A 14,659-nucleotide genomic window follows, 5' to 3' on the forward strand; every position below is an offset into this window, starting at 1 on the left:
TCACTCACATAATCTGGCAATCGGGCGGGGGAAGCGGATATTTTACTATGTGCTGTGTTTTTTTCTGCTCTTACCAATACAACACACGTAACTATTACTAGCATTGGTTTAATAATAATAATAATAATGGATTGCATTTTTATAGCGCTTTTCTAAGCAAGTTGCGAACTCAAAGTGCTTACAACTATTACTAGCATTGGTTTGGAGTTGATTAGTATAGGAAATTGAGAGTTGAGATTGTGAATATGCTATTAGTAAAAATGTGCGATGGGAAAATGGCTCTGGTTTATTTTGGCTTGGTTTTGCAGCAGTAGCAAACTAATGGTCCATTCTACAACTCCCTCAATCCTACCGACGGCCAGGGGCGACTCAACAAAACTGGGCAAGTCCAGTCTTCCAGTTTTCCGTCGATACTGGTCGATAGCGTTCCCGACCCGCTGCCGAAAACCTGCCGATGATCTCCCTGTCTGCACAGACGCTTTCCGCTGCCTTCCGCCACCGATTCGTGGCCAAATCGGTTGGGTTAAAAGTGCACTTAAGATGGCTTAGGGGCCACTCGGCAAAATACAAAAAGTCCAAGGGCTGCAAGCAAAATATTACGGAGCTGTTTTGGACGTTTAGAGAATGATTTTGTAACACACTACATGAGTAGTCTAAAAATTCAGGAAACACACAGAAAACATTTCCATCTATAAGGCCAAACATCATTGAACAAAATGATTGTCATGGAATGATTAATGATGAAATGAGGAAGTTTCTTCTTTTGGAACAAACACAATAGCAAAGCGAAGACGTCTAATCCGCCACTTGCTCAACGTCGCAGTGCCCTTATTCACATTTTTATTTACTTTTTCACAAAAATGCCCACGATTCATGTGAAAATGCATTAAAGTAGCAGATCTAGATTTTGTGTCCGTTTTCAACGGTTCTAGATATCTCCAGAACGGGCAAGAGGAGCTGATTCCAGAAATGCAACTCCCATGAGGATTGGTCAATTGGTTGTCAAGAAAATGTAAATTACATGACAGTGAATGTTGGGGAAATTCAGCACATCTGCTGAAAATCCCACATTTTCAACTTTTATATGTTTTTCAAAAATGTTCTTTTTTGCCCAATCATGGTGGTAATGAACTAAATATTTTGAGATGAGGATCCCTGGCCAAATAAATATCATTTTGGGGGTCCTTCATATGAAAAGGTTTGAGCACCACTGACATAGTAGTCTCTCAAGAACAAACTAATACCCAGGGGGCAAAGGAAGGTGTGCTGCATTTGCCCCGACATCAAAAGTTGTCCACCAGAAATATTATCTATGACCCAGTAGGATCACAACCTATATGGACAACCCGGTCAATTTGTACAACAAAGTCCAATATGGCCGCCTCAATATTAGCCCCTATTAGTTTTAATGGGGGGTGAATAGGGCAAAATTTTAAACTGAGGGATATTTCCACGAAACTTCACAGGTTGATCAATGGTATACATATGAACATTTTTTGTATTGCAAGTTTCCATGAAATCCAATATGGCCGCCATATTAGGTTTTGCCTCTAACTTCTGAACCAGATGAGCTAGAAACGCAAACTTGGTGTCTATTTCATGGTGTCTGACCATGGGAGACTCAATGGAATAGCTAATTTTATTATTGGGTGTGTCTGGACCTTTATTGTGCATATTTGCAAGATGGTGGACTCCCAAAATAGAGCTTTAACATAATTTCTACCATGATTGTTGACTGCTTTTGCAAATACAAGCAATATGAATCCATTTGCTAAAATTTATGGCACAGAAGGGACTATTCTTGAGTTTGCATGTTGTCAAAATGGCTGTAAACGAGATATTATATTTCCTGTCCGATTCTACTGTATGTAGTTGTAGCAATGACTTCAGATAAAATCAGAGACCAAAACAATGTATCTTAGAAATTATTTTTTTATTTAAAAAAAAAAAGAAAAACAGAGAGAGATTATCTCAATGAAATGAATGCAACTGCCTTTTTGGGTCTTTCACACATAGACATGCACATGCTTTCCAACAACTTCAGCTTCAGGGAAATTATAATGAACACATGATTAAAACAGGCTGCATTATAATGCAAATAATTGCTAGTCACTATCACTGTCATGTGTACCTATCCTGCTGCATCTTGTCTCCAGTCCTTGGCAACGACACCCCAAGTAGCATGCAATTCCCTTCTTCGCACATGAAGTTCAATCACCCGAGAGAGACTTGGAGTGGAACCGCTGCTCCTTCACTTGGAAAGGAGTCAGCTTAGGTGGTTCGGGCATCTAGTACGGATGCCCTCCGAGCGCCTTCCTAGGAAGGTCCTCGATGCACGTCCCACTGGGAGGAGACCCCGTGGCAGACCTAAGACCAGATGGAAGGATTATATCTGACTGGCCTGGGAACGCCTCGGTATACTCCCAGAGGGAGTGGAGAAAGTTGCGCAGGATAAGGAAATCTGGAAGTCTCAGTTGGAACTGTTACCCCCGCGACCCGATTCCGGATAAGCGGTTGAAGATGGATGGATGGATGGATGGCACATGAACAGTTTTTCTGGCAGCCTTTGATACAGCTACATGATATTGCCTTGTCCATTGATATAGGCCAGGCTGGCTCTGTAGATGTACAGGGGACTGCCTTCCCATCACTGAGAGACCATCCATATTCAGTGAAGCAAGGGATGTCTGGCTTCGCGATGTGTGCAGTTTTATCTATTATGGCTGCAAGAGCAGCTCTTTTCAGGTGCAGGCCAAAGGCATTTTCTGTAGGTGGCAGCAGCTTCAACAGGGTTGATCGGTTATTTAGGAACTTGTCAGGTCAAAGTCCTCCGAATGGTCAGCTTTTGATGCATATGCAGCTATTGTGAGGTCTCTAGCCTGATTCTTGACATCCTCTGAGAGGGAATAAGAGGAATTTTCACCAAACTCCTGAAGTGCAGGGAGATCTAGACCCATGCTGGTCTTGAACCATGCCTTCTTTCCAGTGAAAAAGGGATAGCTGGTGGTATCTCTGCCACTCAGGCTGTGAATAAAGGGCAGGGCACGACACTGTGCGAGTCCAAGGGCTGAGACCATGTGATGGAAGATATGCATCCTGTTCTGTTCTCACCCACAGCTCTGGAAGGTCTAGGAGGTGGGTGGCAGCATGATATAGATGCCTATATCATGCTGCCGCCATGGGAAGGCAGTCCCCTGTCCATCTACAGAGCCAGCCTGGCCTATATCAATGGACAAGGCAATATCATGTAGCTGTATCAAAGGCTGCCAGAAAAACTGTTCATGTGCGAAGAAGGGAATTGCATGCTACTTGGGGTGTCGTTGCCAAGGACTGGAGACAAGATGCAGCAGGATAGGTACACATGACAGTGATAGTGACTAGCAATTATTTGCATTATAATGCAGCCTGTTTTAATCGTGTTCATTATAATTTCCCTGAAGCTGAAGTTGTTGGAAAGCATGTGCATGTCTATGTGTGAAAGACCCAAAAAGGCAGTTGCATTCATTTCATTGAGATATTCTCTCTCTTTTCTTTTTTTTTTTTTTAATAAAAAAATAATTTCTAAGATACATTGTTTTGGTCTCTGATTTTATCTGAAGTCATTGCTACAACTACATACAGTAGAATCGGACAGGAAATATAATATCTCGTTTACAGCCATTTTGACAACATGCAAACTCAAGAATAGTCCCTTCTGTGCCATAAATCTTAGCAAATGGATTCATATTGCTTGTATTTGCAAAAGCAGTCAACAATCATGGTAGAAATTATGTTAAAGCTCTATTTTGGGAATCCACCATCTTGCAAATATGCACAATAAAGGTCCAGACACTCCATTGAGTCTCCCATGGTCAGACACCATGAAATAGACACCAAGTTTGCGTTTCTAGCTCATCTGGTTCAGAAGTTAGAGGCAACATTTTCTGGGTCCTTACATTATGGCGGCCATATTGTGGCGGCCATATTGGATTTCATGGAAACTTGCAATACAAAAAGTGTTCATATTGTATACCATTGATCAACCTGTGAAGTTTCGTGGAAATATCCCTCAGTTTAAAATTTTGCCCTGTTCACCCCCCATTAAAACTAATAGGGGCTAATATTGAGGCGGCCATATTGGACTTTGTTGTACAAATTGACCGGGTTGTCCATATAGGTTGTGATCCTACTGGGTCATAGATAATATTTCTGGTGGACAACTTTTTTATGTCGGGGCAAATGCAGGTTTCCTAAAAAAAGGCTGGTTTGCCCCCTGGGTATAAGGCGACATTCAGGCGGCATTCACACAGGCACGTTTTATTGCGATTAAAACGAATCCTCTAACGTATTGTCAAAAAATACACAACGTTTGTGCATGTGTGAAGACACATCCGTATTCTTTTTCGAATCAAAGAAACGAATGCAAATCCACAAAAAAACGGTGGTTTCGATTCGCTATAGCAAACGCTTCACTGTTGGTGTGAATCCATCCGTCTCAAATACAGGCAATATATAGAGCCATGTGCGGGTTAAATCCATAGTTATTTATAAAAGGTTAAATCCCCCTCCAGACCGTCTGCTCTCATTAGATTTCTGACCATTCTGGCCGCCTCCTCCCCTCATTGATTTCATTTCTGGTCACCGCTCACTCGATCGCACATAGTGTATTATTTGTGAGTAGTTGCTCACAGTTAGATGAAAGGAAAGTGCCACTGGAGTCACTTGTATATCATATAATTATATAATATAGGCCGATGTGTGGGTCTCTCGCCCTCACTCACGCGCGCTCTTTCTCTCTTGCTCTCTGTGCAATCATGTCCAAATGGAGACGCTTTACGCGCACCGTGGAGCGCAGAGAAGGAGCCAGCGGAGGGCAAGACGAGGGGCAGAGAGAGAGAGAGAGAGAGAGAGAGAGAGACAGAGAGAGAGAGAGAGAGAGAGAGAGAGAGAGAGAGACGTTGACGTTGTCCTCTTCGTAGATATTCATATCTTGCTAAAGTAGGCCTATTTGCTGTCTGGTTTATTGCTGGTAGATTTTGCGAGTCCCTCCCGCCGCTGCATGGTTTTATTTTTTTATCGCCCGTTTACGACCGTCGACCGCAGATAAATATTTGCGGGGGTCCTGCGGTTACATTGTGAGTTGAACTTGAAGAATTATTAAACACAGGGAGATGGAGGAGGCATTATGCAGCTTGGATACATGTCCCGTGGACACACGTGGACTCTGCGATTCCTTGTTTCGGATGACAATATGTGTGAGCGCAAACGTATCAATTAAATATGCAAGAATGTGGCAACTTCACCCCTCCCATTCACACGACTAAACCGAATTATATTATGAGAATGTGGCCTCACACAGGCACGTTTTATGACGATTAAAACGAATCCTATAACGTATTGTTGGAAAATACACAGCGGTTGGGCATGTGTGAAGACGCATCCGTATTCTTTTTCGAATAAACGAATGCAAATCCACAAAAAAACGGTGGTTTCGATGCGCTACCGCAAACGCTTCCCTGTTGGTGTGAATCCATCCGTCTCAAATACAGGCAATGAAACATTGTGGTAGGCTATATAGAGCTATGTGCAGGTTAAATCCATAGTTATTTATAAAAGGTTAAATCCCCCCGTCTGTTCTCATTAGATTTCTGACGATTCTGGCCGCCTCCTCCCCTCATTGATTTCTGATCACCGCTCCCTCGATCGCACATTGTGTATTATTTGTGAGGAGTTGCTCACAGTTAGATAAAAGGAAAGTGCCACAGGAGTCACTTGTATAGCTGTATATCATATATAGGCTATAGGCCTAATATAATATAGGCCGATGTGTGGGTCTCTCGCCCTTGCTCGCGCGTGCGGCTCTCTGTGCCAAATCGTGTCCAAATGGAGACGCTTCATGCGCGGAGCGCAAAGAGGGAGCCAACGGAGGGCAAGACGAGGGTCAGAGAGAGAGAGAGAGAGAGAGAGAGAGAGAGAGAGAGAGAGACGTTGACGCTCTACTCTTCGTAGATATTCATATCTTGCTAATGTATTTGCTGTCTGGTTGTCACGGCCCCCCAAACTTCCCGAAATGTCTTAGTACAGTTCATGGTGCCATTGGAATGGCCTCGGTTATCTGAACACAGAACACCGAGTTATATGACCAATGGTCTTGAGATATATAAACACATGTGTTGCCATCCGCGGGGACCTGAAGCATATATGCTGACATTTTGCACCATATACGCTGCGCGTCAAGAAGTCTAATAAAAAAGTTTTTTTTTATTAGGTCTTTGCTACTCAAATTATGCTGAATGATCTTTCATTTTGATGAATACACTAACATAAGAGAAGTTTTTAATATTGTATTAATAATTGCAAATATTAAAAGGTTCTGAATAACAAAATTCATTTAATTGGTTTTAATAGTTTTTCTTACGGTTTAAATAACCATAAGAAGGGAAATAGGACTATTTGCAAAGGGGACATGTGTTATTAAAATATTTCTGATAAGTACATACATTCTTTGTTAAAGTTTAGAATATCACATGGGTCAACTTATCCCTTTACTTGGATCAACTTACTTTTTATGGTCCTTTGTCATAGACACGTACTTATAATTTCAACTGATAGCAGACATCCTGAAATATGTCTAGATGTTATGAATTTACTGCCATCTCACTTTTTCTTGCTTCCAGGGCAATATAAGCACAACGTGATTCATCTTACCCCGTTCTCCCTAACAGATAAACTTAGAGCAAGTGAAAGAAGAAGGAGGTCGTGGGGATAACAATGTGTAAAGCTTAAAGGATGACTTTGCCACTTTTAACCTATCTTTAGTGGTGGGGCCCCTTTATTTAAAAGAAGTACAATACAAAGAGTACTTCTCTTAACATGGGGATTGGCATATAGATCTGAAAATGTATGGATGACTCCCTAGATCTATAGAACTATGCATTTTTTATTTATATCATTTTGTTATTTATTTTAATTCATTTCATTGTAGTATTTATGTATTATTTTTTGAGCATTTAGACTTCCATAGGGACTGGTGATGGAATTAGCTAAAATGATGGATAAGAAAGCCCAGAGTACTCACTTTTACAAGACATGGCAACAGCTGGTTGCCATGCCAACTCCGGAGCCTTTTGATTGGCTAGTGGGACAGGCCTCACATCATTGGCTCTCTGCCGATCATGTGATTTTTGGCAGTTTCCTAACTGCTGACTGAGATTCGTAGTCGTGCAGATGATGAAAGCATTCGTGATGAATTAACCAAAAAACAACTCGTAAAACAGTAAGAAAATATCCATATTTTTTTTTTTTTTTTAGTTTTGGCATAATAATCACTGCAGCTTCCAAAAAAACATTTGTACCTTTTTTTTTTACAGATATTTTTTTTCAAATTAATTTGTTTACGTGTAATTTTTTTTGGTAAAAATGTTTACGAGTAAAAAAAGGCAAAGTACGAATACGAATTAATTCTCGCACAAAAATAACCCCATACCTTTGTGTCTCCATAGGGAACCACTGCTGTAAGAGCCATTCTGACTTGCTATATACTGTATGACATCACTGCAGGGATTGGTCCAGGCCAAGGTTGCCATGGTTACAGCCAGGGTATTTAAACCACTCCCTAATCAAGCACAGCTGTTGCTAATGGCAGCACACAGTTTTTCAACTGTGTTTTTGTAAGGCTGGTGGTCTGTATCGTTTGGCCCTATGTGCTTATTTATTGTATCTGTTTGAAGTATAAAGTATAGGGCTTTGGACTGTGAATAAATATCATTTATATGCTATATGGAAACGTTTGGACATCAGTTCTTGAGCACACGTCTGAACCTGAATCGCCAACCATCGGCATCCGTGCTCCAGGTATTGGACCTGGGCACTACAACTGCTGCTCATCAAATTATTCACTTATTAATGTGACAAAAACACAATAAATATCCATTAATTCAAGTCTCCATGGGGTGAGAATAATTGATAGAAAAAGTGCCTGAGGCCCACCACTAGGTTTTCACCACTAGGTTTTCAGGGATGCTGTTCTTTTGGATGAATCTGTATTCCAACATCAGACAAAAGTACAAACCTCAAAGGTTGAGCTTCTCTCAAAGACTTGTCACGACTTTCTGTGTTCAATGTTCAGTTTCTGTTTACAGAAAAACATGAATACAACAAGGTCACCAACACTGTGCACATGACCAGCTTGAGACGTCTTGTTTTCCATTGTTTACCATAATGTGGTGCAAGTGGTTGGTTAGAGAGCTGTGTTTGTAGTATGAGCAAAGTAATGTAGCAACAACAGATGGTTGTTCTAACACTGGTCTCAGCTTTTTCAGCTGTGTGTGTGTGTGTAAATGAAATGAATAGGCCTATCAAATATCCAGATACTGAATCAAGCAATTAATTCAAACACTGTCCTGTGTGTTCCCAAAAGCCTGATTAAATGACCCAAAGTCTTTTTTTTTTTTCTTTTTTTGTGAAATATCCCTTTAGGTTCCTGTGGGCCAGACATAACATTAATATGTAAGGAAACATGTTGAATGTCGAGGATACTTGATTACTTACTACTCCATATTTGATTTAAGTCTTGATTCATACATCCCATAAATAGCAATAAAATAAAGCATGTTAACAAAAATCTGCAGCCGATATGTATCCAGATGACCAGTAAATGTAAATACATTTTTGAATTATGCAGGATATTCTATTAAGTGGGTCTAGGCTGATACCGAATTAAACATGTATTTAATACTTTAAATGTAAACAGCACAAAGGTACAGTCAGACATTAAGGATAACAATGATTTATTAGTCCAACATAAAGATCACAGTACCGTCACACATTAAGGATAACAATGCTTTAGTCTAACAAAGAGCAGTACAGAGAGACATTAAGGTCAAGACATTTAAACAATGCTTTGTTCATGGTTTCAATGTTTGACCCTCCTTTAACCTGAACCATCCTAAATAAGTGTCCTTACATAGGATAGAGCAGGAAACCACTGAACATGTTGTTGTTGTTGTATGTTTTTCCAGTTATCATGGAGCTGGTACCCACCAGCTAACTTCATGTAAACTCTGTCTCCTTTCTGCAGCTCTAAGATCACTCCATTAGATACAGATCCCCAAGTTCCACCATAACTGTATGCACGGTTCTCAATGAGTTGCTGTTCATTTTTATACATATAGATAAACGTATAACTTGATGACTTGTTGTGAGCTGCAGTAAATGTGAAGTGATAAACTCCTCCTGATGGTGCTGAGAAGATACCTGAGAGAGAACACACAAAACATGATTTTAAAACAGGTTCTCAATGTGGGGTCCGAGGACCTCCCAGGGTCCTGGAGGAGGTTCCAGGGTCCCCAGCAACATGTTTCATAAAGCATCAAAATCAGTTTAAATACCTTAACCTCATCATTCTATAATTAGACTATTAGAAATAGAAGCTCACAACACATTGTGAGCTTGTAGATCTTCAGATGGGGTCCACGGTCATTTTGGAGGTCCTTGATATTAAAATGTTTGAGAACCACTGATTTATATCATTGTTAATTCATGATAAACATTATCATCATTGTTAATTGAAACCAATGGCATTAAATCAGGGGTCTTCAACAGGGGGTCCAGGACCCCTAGGGGGTCCTCCAAATAAATAGCCGATCTACAAGCTCACAACGCCTCGCAGCACGAGGCATTGTGAGCTTGTAGATCGGCTATTTTCGGCTAAGAGCTTTTGTGTAGAGGTGAAAAAGAGCAGACCAAGTAAAGAGTGAAATATCAAGTTTTATAATTATTCACAGTTCAAGTGGTTAAATATCTGAAAACATAAATTGACATAATCCAAAATACACTGATGATTGTGTTGTCAAAAGATCAAACTATATGGAATCTATTAACAGGTTGTGGGGGTCCCTGCTTCATCTCTCAAAACGTTGAAGACTCCTGCATTTAACTTTTCTCACATCATCCAGTCTATTGGTTTAAATAGGTAACGCACTTTGAAGGTTTATGTACATTACTGTCATATTTACCTGTCTGATAGATGTAAGTTGATGAAACTAATTGATTCTATGAAGTTCATTAAAGTGAATTAATCATAACCCACCTGTAGATGTATTGTATGCTTTGCCGATGTTCGTGATGACATTCCTGTAGACAACAGTGCTGAGACTAGATGGTGTAAATGAACCAGAAATACCCAAGCCAGCTGAAAAGGCCACCTCTGGTTTGTCTGTCAACACATAACATTATCACATTGGTTAGAATATTAATAAAAACATACATTATACCATTAATTCAATACACATTAATTCAATACAACAATCAAATGTAGGCTATTAAATATATTGTCTTGCCATACAGAAGCTTACATCCAACTATCAGCTTAAACAAGACAAAGTGATGAAAGTAAACAGTGGCTACAATACTTCAAGTTCATAGAACATTCTGGTGTGAGTTAGTAAATATTCACTAAGTCTACAGTAGGATCTTAGTTGACTAAGTTCAGTAAGAGTGGGACAGACATTGTGACATACAGGAGGAGGCTGGAACATTCAACTAGGAGGTCTTTGAATGGTTTTATTATGAAATAACAGGGTGATAGTGCATCAGTACTTCAAGTTCATAGAACATTCTGGTGTGAGTTAGTAAATATTCACTAAGTCTACAATAGGATCTTAGTTGACCAAGTTCAGTAAGAGTGGGACAGACATTGTGACATACAGGAGGAGGCTGGAACATTCAACTATAGGAGGTCTTTGAATGGTTTTATTATGAAATAACAGGGTGATAGTGCATGGATTAATTAATCCACTCTAGCCCAGGTGCTGGACAAACGGCAATAAAAGAGAAGGATCGAGTCCACAACACTGGTAATATTCAGCTCTGTTTGATCGAAACGTTCCATCCTAACGACTCTATCCTTCTCTTTTATTATGAAATAAAACAGGATCTGATCTTTCTCTCTAAAGGTTTATCTGCAGTATTTAGAAATAGTTGTTATCTCTCAACTGCCCTGATTAGGAGAACCAGCATAACGATCATTGTAATACTTTAATATTTGTAATAAAAAAAAAACATGAATTTAACTTTCAATAAAGGTCAGGTGGTTTCATCTCATTGGTCAGACTGTCACTACTTTGATTCAGACCAGCTGAATGTAACATCTTGAGATCATGAGATAATTTACACATTATTCATCAATAATGACCACGTAAATCTTACTGTAGAATTATTCATCAATACTAATTAATGTAGAATTATTTATCATTAATAATAAAATCCATTAATATCCACATAAACCTTAGTGTATAATTATATACCTAGTTAAACGGCGCTAGCGTTTCCCTCGACAACAAATATATGACAAAAAAAAAACGCAGATATACAATCTCACAACACAATGTTTGCCAGAGCTTTGGGATGGGGTTCTGTTTAACTATGAAGTCTGATCTTAAAGGAGTAGTTCATCCCCAAAATGGCTTTTTTCCTATTGATCGCTCACACCATGGAGACTTGAGTTCAATAATATTGTGTTGTATTTGTCGCATTCTTAAGACAAAAAAATATGATTATAGTAAATTTACCTGCATTGATTCCGGATGGGGACCCGAATGCATTTGGGTCCCCATCCGGAATCAATGGAGGTAAATTAATTGTAATCAAATTATTGTCTTAGGAATGCGACAAAAAACTACAAATATTATTAAACTCAAGTCTCCATGGTGTGAGTAATCAAAAGTCATTTTGGGGGTGAACTACTCCTTTAAATTCACTACAATTCATTACTAGTTTCAAAGATATTTTGGGGGGATAATTATAATGTTTGTTCAGTATTCAGTCTTCATTTTAGAACATCATGTTAAACAATAAATATACTGTACTTACTCCTCAGTGCCTGAACTTGTTTGTCAGTAGCATTCAGGCGGTTGTCAGTAGCATTCAGGCGGTTGTCAGTAGCATTCAGGCGGTTGTCAGTAGCATTCAGGCGGTTGTCAGTAGCATTGAGACGTCTTTCAATGGTGGACAGCAGAGCATCATGAGCTGAAAACACAATATTAGCATTAATGATATCAAGTCATAAATACTCTTTATATGATCAATACAACAAATCATTGCGTTACAACTAATACACATTTGAAATATTGTATGGAAAGAAATCACCAACATATAAAATATGGTTAAAGTGTTTATAATGATTGTGACACTGTATTGTATACTGTATTACTAAAAATTACACCGACTGTTTCCTGGTTTTAATGGGTTAAATCTTGTTTCAGCACTGCTCTTTCCAGCCTGCATCCACTGATCAGCTTCAAATTACCTTTACTTTCCTTCTCCAAGTCTGTAACCTGGCCCTCCGTAGCAACCAGCCTGGTCTGATGGTTTGTAACCTGGCCCTCAGTGACGGTTAGTCTGGTCTGGTAGTCTGTGACCTGACCCTCAGTGGCAACCATTCTGGACTGACAGGAACTCAATTTGACAGCCATTACTGAAAAATAAATCATCAGATAATAAATTAATGACTTTTGTTAAAGGCAGAGTTCACCTCCAAAATGACTATTTTCCACCGATAACTCTCCCCATGGAGACTTGAATTCATGGATTTTTCCCCTTAGAACTATCCCTTTATAACTGCTATATGAAACATTTCAGCCTGTACTGTTCCTAAAGCTCCATCTGGACCATCCTTACCTTTCATTGATTCCTTCTGCTGCTTGGATTCTCCCTCAACGGCTGTCGCTCTGGCCTCCATGTTCTTCAGGAGCACCTGTTGTTCCTTCAGCTGCACCTGTTGTTCTGCCACCTTGTCTCTGAGCTCTTTGACTTCTCCCTCCAATGCCTTCCCTCTCTGCTCCATCACCATGTCCCGAAGCTCCTTCAGCTCAGTCCAGAGGTCAGCTTGGCTGCCTGGTCCACCCTGAGCCCCAGCAGCCTCACACAGACAGAGCAGTAGAAGCAGCGCAGCAGCCCAGCAGCTCTTCATTCTGGAATGGTGTTGGTGTCTCACAGCCTTCTTTTAAGTCCCCCAAAAAGACACCTGATGAACAAACATCAGACACGTCATTGAACCCAGCGGACACCAAACTGTCTTAATTCTTGTAAAAAAACAAAGGGTTCATATTTTAGATTGTAATAAGAGAAAAGTTTTCATTTACTTTATATTGTTTTAGCCAATTTAGCGAGTTTGATTTCAGTGGTTGGGGGCAAATATGTATTTTGACACAATAAGCCCCCTACATGCACCGCATGGTTTCCTTTCATGGTTAGGTGTGACATGTGGGCGAGTAGTGTTGCTGAGATTGTGGCTAAAAAGACATTTAGTAGGGGTGTAATTTAGCCACTTGCACACATGCCCCCAACCACTGAAATCAAACTCCCCTGATTAGCCTGATTGGCTAAAACAATTGAAAGAAGTAAATGAAAACATTTTAACACTCATCTTTTCTTTCCTCTAATTACAATCTAAAGTATGAACCCTTGTGAAAAAAATTGTCCTTTAATGATACTAGCATTGAAAACTAAGTGAATGGCTTCTCAGCCACTCAAATGCTTCATAATTATATTCAGCTGCTGTTATTCAAATAAATGTAGCATAGGGTTGTTCTGGTGTGCTGAGCATGCCTTCAGAGGTTCAGTTAGATATCAAAACTAGATTGATATGAATTCAAGCAATGTTTTGTGTTCCTGTACATTTTCTGTCTAAAAAACATGTTTGGGTCAAAATTAAGCTTGTATTCTCTCCACTGACAATGAAAGTTAAACTATGTAAAAGGTGCATTCAGTTAAAGGGGAACACCATTCATTTTCAATATTGAACAATGTCATTAATATACCTTAGGAGTTATGTGGAAATAGAAAAAAAAATAACTGGATTGATTTTGGGGTTTGAACACCTCTAAGGTATATTATATAGTATAGGGGAGTTAAGTAGTATCTTTTCATATATTGACCCATGTAATTTTTGCCTAGTGTTACAAAATAAAATGCATGATAGCACCCATAAAGCTACCACTGGTGCAAGGCTATCACATATGTTCTAACTCTAGACATGTATACCATGACAAAAATCACTATGAGCATTATTCCCCTCAGTTGGTACCGACCAACCCCAGTGGCTCACCGTCTATTAATGACATTGTTCAATATTGAAATTGGGTGGTTTTCCCCTTTAAGACTGCCTTTGACCTACCTTTGACCAAATGCTGAATATCCTGCGTGGTTCTGGAGCATTCAGAAGACAACCAAACTAGTCTCAGTCCACTGCAACAATCCTTCTACACTGACTGTTGGTCTCAGACAGAGTGAGTCTCTACAACAATCCTTCTACACTGACTGTTGGTCTCAGACAGAGTGAGTCTCTACAACAATCCTTCTACACTGACTGTTGGTCTCAGACAGAGTGAGTCTCTGCTCCTCCCTTGCTCTGCTCAAATACTCTGATTGTCCTGAGTGCAGTCACCTGTGAGGACCAGCTGAAACTGCTCTGGTGATGAGCTGTTGAGTTTGTTACTGTGTGTGTGTGTGTGTGTGTGTGTGTGTGTGTGTGTGTGTGTGTGTGTGTGTGTGTGTGTGTGTGTGTGTGTGTGTGTGTGTGTGTGTTCAGTGCTGGCTCACACCTTGTGTGTCAGTCATGCCATGGAGACTTGAGTTCAATAATTATTGTGTTGTATGTTCCACATTCCTAAGATAAAAC

The sequence above is a fragment of the Nannobrachium achirus genome, assembly GCF_963921795.1.
Source record: "Nannobrachium achirus genome assembly, chromosome: 21".
Taxonomy (NCBI): Eukaryota; Metazoa; Chordata; class Actinopteri; order Myctophiformes; family Myctophidae; genus Nannobrachium; species Nannobrachium achirus.